A 6457-nucleotide genomic window follows, 5' to 3' on the forward strand; every position below is an offset into this window, starting at 1 on the left:
TTTAAATTACATCTATAATTGGACTGGTGACCTTTCCCTTAACTCTTAATCCACGGGTTAAGGGAAAGGTCAACGGTGCAATTATAGATGTAATTACAGACATTAAATACAGCTGTAATTACATCCAGGTGTTTTTTTAATAAAGACAATGTAAAATATATATGTGCACAATAGGAGCATTAAATACATTCATATAATATAGTATATTAATATAAAGTAGCTAACTTTTGAAAACGGGATTCAAAGTGCAAGTTTTTGAAAACGATACCGTTATCGTCTCCATGTGAACTACAAAAACGTGATTTGAATTTGTGAAAACAGTGAAGTCATGCCTATTACGTGTTCAGCCTATAGGCACGTAGTGTTTCTTTACAAAGTGACATCGCCAACTACTGGCCTGACAGCAGAACACAGCATTTTTAGTCGTTTTCGTGAACGAGGATCTTTTTTCTTGCCTAATGAGTGAAAAAAAAGTCCTAGCTGTGAGACCAGCTCAGACCACATGATCAAAATTGGATGCCCTCGTTGGTATGACATCATGTAGGTGAGTGGGGCATGGATCAAACAGGAAGTTGACCCTGAAATGCATAAAGTGAGGAAAATGACGTAGGCCTAAGCTTTTGCCAGTTTTCATAATAAGGTCGTAAAATTGTCATAGCTACTATTTTACACAAACCTTTGATGGAAACATGAATATGATGCACTACTGCAACAAAATCAGTAAAAATGTGTTTTAATTTCATTTTTCTATTTTCAGAATTAGGTTGTTTTTATTTTGTCCCATCCACCAAAACACAGATGGAACAGCATGGTTGTGGGTGATTGGGACAGTGCTCAAAGACTTAGCTAATGAAGAAAATGATTAACCTTACAATAACCATTGTGCATGCTCTGCTCTAAATTGGTGTTTCCCAACCTTTTCAATTGTGCAACCCCTAATCAACCACAAAAATGTGAAATATAATAGAAATATAATAGTACAACATTTGTTTTTGGTACTTATTTTGTTGCATTAATTCATCATATTCATGATTCCAAAAAGGTTTGTGCAGGTTAGTGTTTGTCAATGTATGGGTAATGGGGCCACCCAACCTTTCATTAGAATGGCACCACTCACCAACAAACAAACAAAAAAGAAAAGAAGAAGAAGGAGAAGAAAAAAAGAAGAAGAAGGAAATGGGTCAGTGGGTTTTTAGGTCAGTGTACTAGTCATTTTAGACCTGAAACCTTTTTTTTTTTTTTTTTTTTTACTAGTTTACACTTTTCAATGACTTTTGGACTTATTTTACCTCAATTCACCTACATGTGTTACATGTGTTCCTGTTCATATGGATAGGATATATATATTCAGTATTAAAGAAATCTATCATGTGTTGGGCTAATGTTTATGGCAATTTATGGCAAGGAACCTTACACAAGGCAGAAATTCAAAAACTGTACCAGTCATCCTTAATTCACGTCTAAGTTCACATTTACGTACAATAGCTTTATAAATGGGGACATCCCATAGACTTGTATTGTTTGTATATAGCCTACAGCTAGTATTTAAGGACGTAGCAAAAAAAGATGTCTTGTCAGGTAGGTTTAGCTCACTTCTGGATACAAATGTCTCCCCAAAATATGGTTAAGTACACACTCACAAACTTTTTTTTATATCTTTACGTAGACTCTCCATAGATGTAATTGTTTTTATACTGTACAAACGGTAGGCCTATATTCAATCCCCTAACCCTGACCCTAACACTACCCATCTCACAGAAAACTTTCTGCATTTTTACATTTTCAGAATACTTTATTTCATATGATTTATAAGCTGTTTATAAGCAAAAAATATTTGGTCCCCGTAAAGTATGGAGTAACGTTACCAGGTAGGCTACACACACACACACACACACACACACACAAAGTAATTGCTGTAATAAATGTCACACCCTGTAATAACAACAGGCGAGAGACTCACTTCAGTCGGTCAACAGACACAGCGGACCGTGGTGATGTTCGTCGCTCCAGAAGCTGTTTTCTCTCTGCTGGTTTTTCGGCTCCGTTAGTGGGTTTGCGGTTCGGCCAGACTGTTTACCACCCACATCTCTTCTCTCAAGACAGAAAAGTTTTCAACTTGGTAAGAATCGGTGTAACGGAGAAAGTGCTCAACAAAGCACTAGATGTGGCGAGTTTGAATGGTATTTCCTGATTGTGGGATTTCAAAGCCGTTTCAGAGAGTTTCTTCCGCTTGGCTTCGAGGATGAACGCGAGCGCACGGGAGTGGGACAGGCGTCGGTACTGAGAGAGACGAATAACGGAACGGGCGGGACTTAAAAATCATGACGCTCAAACGAGAGAGAGAGAGAGAGAGAGAGAGAGAGAGAGAGAGAGAGAGAGAGAGAGAGAGAGAGACTCATCACACTCTTCCGGATTCGAAAAGCTATTATGTTCGACACATTTTTTTTTTTTTTTTTTTTTTTACATTTTTAAAAATGTTAGTTCAATATTTAAAACATTTCAGAAAAAAAAGTTGTTTTTGTAGGCCTACTAACTTTTTAAGAACATGATTAAAGACCAGATAACTTTGAAGGAACGTTACTGGAATAACTTTGCCAGAACGTTAGCCGACTGGTAGAAATGACATATAGGCTACTATTTAAAAACATCTTCTGCCAGATAGCCTGTCCTTAAAATGTATTATCAATGTTTCCCACACTTTATGACCATGTCATAAACAATGAACTGATAACAACGAGTTAAATAATTAACTGATATCATACATAAATACTAAATGATTGTTGTTGTGTCCCAAATGACAAATGCATTATACGCAGGTGTGGCCATTATGTTTAAGATTTTTTTTTATGAAAATGAAAAGAGGCAGAGTGGTGGTTTATAATATATTTTGTTTTATTCGTAGTAGTGGCGGTTCTAGACCATTTCAACTGGGGGGCCAAGCTGGGGCCAGTTGTACTGTTAGAGGGGCCAGTTATATTTAGACCTTATTGTTGTCATATCATTTTCTGCACTGCACTGTAGGCATTAACAGGCATGTTTACAATCATTCAACAATGTATTTGCATTTCCATTATATTTTTTACATTTGCATTACATATTCAGAATCAGTCACATTAACTGTATTCTACGATTTTGGTGTTTTTTTGCAAAAAGATCAGCAAATTCATCTAGATTTAAGGCCTTTGCCCTTGACTCAATACTTAGAACACCTAAATTGCTTAATCTGTCATCTGACATTGTGGACCTGAGATAAGTTTTCACCAGCTTTAGTGCATACAATATAATATACAATTAAATTATGCTTATTTTAAATGTATTGTAGGCTAAAGGCTAGGTATAAAAAATATAGGAAAAAACATGATAATATGAAACGCTTCAAAACAGGGCCCACAAAGCGCATCACGGGTGCAGAATGATGTGCTCAAAGCAACGTGGAGTCACAGTAGTGCGCATTTAAAAGTTCACGGCACAAAGCGAAGAAAAGTCGAGCGCACAAATCCTAGTGTATATCTGTCCAACAGTTAAGTTTATTGATCATTTGTTTCTTCACAGTTAGGCACACGGTAGCGAGTCGTTTAAAAACAGCAACAAACATAAAATACAAATACACAAAATAAAGTCATTTTATGCAAATCCACAGCCTTTTATCTACAGATCATGCATTATATGAATATATCATATTGGAGAGAGTTTTACCGTGCATCCTGCTGTAACCGGACGAGGCGCGCGCGCTGTTTGAATACTGAATGGAGATTATGGACAGCCGCAGAGGAGGGAAAACGAGTTTCCGTAAACTTTAATTTAATGATGTAAATAGACTTCTGTCCCTCACATTAAGCTATGGAATGGCTTCAGGTGACTTTGTGAAATTATAATCAGATCAGACCCAAGTCACCCAAACGGACGTGAAAAAGAGGCGCAGAAAAGCGAGCTGTTTGCATCCCTGTTTAAGTAAAAATACTCAGCACCATGAGTTTGTTGATCATATATTTGATCCTTTTTCAAACTGCCACAAACTAACAAACGGCCAGGTTCTAACGTTACACTTCTGTAATGCATTTAATACAAATACAACATATTAACAACTTTACTCACCTATTTCCTTCTTTGCTTAGGCTATAATATTCGCGCAAAACGTCCACCAACTTCTGAATAGAAAAAAACCCTGCAGATCCGATTTAAGCAGTCCCTCTCTAGGGTTACATTTGTGTTCCGTGTTGCCACTGTCTAATAACGGATGTGAAAAATAACGATAGCAAAAAATAGTTTATAAATTATTTCACACTCCACATTTAGGGGGGCCACAAGGGGGTCCAAGCTTGTTGTCACAGGGGCACTGGCCCCCCCTGGCCCCCCTCTAGAACCGCCACTGATTCGTAGACTAGATATAGCCTACATAAAGAGATAACCGGATAGCCAGAGCGAGCCGAGTGACATTATCAAGTACGCCGCTGTTCCATTTGCAGAATTATCGGACTTGCGTCCTCCCGTCCTCGGGAGTTCGTTCTCCTGAGTCGAACTTGTCAAGTCCGAACTACCAAGGACTCAAGTCCGAACTTCACCTTATTCCGCCCCGCCCACTTTTACTTCTGTCCAGTACTTCCGTTGTAAACCAACTTCCGGTTTAGCGGACCCTCATTCAATTTCGAGGAGAACTGCAGAGAAGTCTCACTGATAAAATGTCACATAAGATAAGCTAATTTGTGCCAAATGTGCTATGTACGTGTGTACCAACAGCACAGCAATGCACTGTTTCTCGGGGTAATTTTTAAACGACTTTTAGGTGTTTATATGACCCGTCTGCCTGTCTGATCGCAGCCCGGCCGATGTGTAGTGTTTAGCCTACATTAGCCACAAACATCTAACGTAATGTTGTAATGGTCTCACTACAGGACACATACATATGCTATACCTTGTTTGAAAGCTATGGTCCTCTAGAATTCAGTCGCTGGATTTATTTTACAGCCATTACTAGTGTTAGAGATCAAAGCATAAGAAATTGCAGCTAGCAGTTAGCTAAGCTAACGTTACCCTCTTGTTCATCTAGTTGAGGCTCTACTTTCTTTCTACACCAGTTCGTGGCTATTTTTTTCTCATCTGTTGGCTATACACTGCAAATGTATCTGGTGATTAAGCAAACAAACTGGTGTAATAATGTTTCAAACTTTACATGTAGTTTGTGCACATCTTCATAACTAAGTAATAGCTATTAGAAAGACAGCTATTAAATAATTTGATTGTGGCATTGTTTCAAAAGCTTCAAGTGAAATGTACTTTAGTACGTTGCATCAGTTGTTAATAACCATAGGCCAACGCATTTGGCTATAATATTATAGTCTATCTACTACTTATATCAAGACAGATAACAGATTGGACCAGGGCAAACAAAGCGCTAAGTAGCTAAACCAGGAAGTGAGATTACGCGGATGGCGCCACCCAGTGCTACTTCCGGAATAAGGTGAACACAGTCACGTGACCCCTAGCCGCGTGTCAGCCATTTTGACGGAATACTTCAGCGGACCTACATACATGAGAATGCGGGTTATCACATGTTTTATGGCTGCGAATTGATTAAAATAATATAATAGTATATAATGGTCATTGTATTAATTATCTTGAACCTGCTGAAATGTTCCTATAAATATATTTTCTTTACAACTGTGCAATCTGAATAATAAATAGGCTTCCCATTAACAGTTTTTTTTCTCTTTCTGACATTTCATACCTGTTGGGTTTACATTTTTTAATTAAATTGACTATAAAAAGATTGCTTGTGTGTGCTGGTGTTTATTCCAGTCTTTTAAAATAGTTGAATGAATGAATGAATGCTCGCGATCGTGCCTGTAACGATGTTAAATAGGCTAGGCTATTTAATCAATAACGTACACAGCATAGAGGAGAATGACAGTCAACTACTTTGAATAATATAGCATTTTGGGCATAAACATGTAAATAATGAAAAGATTGACATTGAAAAATGACACAGAATGATTAAAATTTAAATATTTAATCCACATAAACAAATGTTCGTGGTTCACACTGATGTTATTCATTTGTTCTCACACACTTCAGCGTCGCGGTCACTGGTTTAGACGAACACTGACCACTATCTATTATTAGCACATCGGCCGTCAGCTAACTGTTCACGTCATGTCATCACAAAAAGAAATATACAAGAGGAAGATAAAGGAATTAGGAATCATAGATCCATATGAAGCACCACAAGTTCTTTTTACAGGCATTAAATGTGGAAAAACGTCCTGACATTGAGTTCGGTGCGTCTATGGTTCGGTGACATTTACAGCTAAGTTACCTTATCCACTTCCCATCACGCTACACCGGAGCTTCATTAAAAGCATACACAAGCTTAGCAGGCTATCGGTATCACAGCATCGCTCGGGCATGATAGAAGAATAGATGAATATTTCGCGACGAGCTGTATCAATCAGAGCCCGTC

The 6457-nt window shown here is 37.9% G+C and overlaps 1 protein-coding gene across 2 annotated transcripts in view; it reads right to left on the minus strand.

Annotated features, from left to right (window-relative positions):
* Positions 1-2307, minus strand: part of cers2b (ceramide synthase 2b) — a 41001-nt gene extending 38694 nt beyond the window's left edge. The window contains exon 1 of one of the 2 annotated variants that reach the window (XM_084385850.1): positions 1961-2307. The gene's annotated coding sequence lies outside the window, so the exon portion shown is untranslated. The remainder of the gene's footprint in view (positions 1-1960) is intronic. The other variant, XM_084385851.1, reaches the window with a different exon arrangement.
* Positions 2308-6457: the final 4150 nt, after the last annotated feature.

This window comes from Rutilus rutilus (genome assembly GCF_951802725.1).
Source record: "Rutilus rutilus genome assembly, chromosome: 17".
NCBI classification, from domain to species: domain Eukaryota; kingdom Metazoa; phylum Chordata; class Actinopteri; order Cypriniformes; family Leuciscidae; genus Rutilus; species Rutilus rutilus.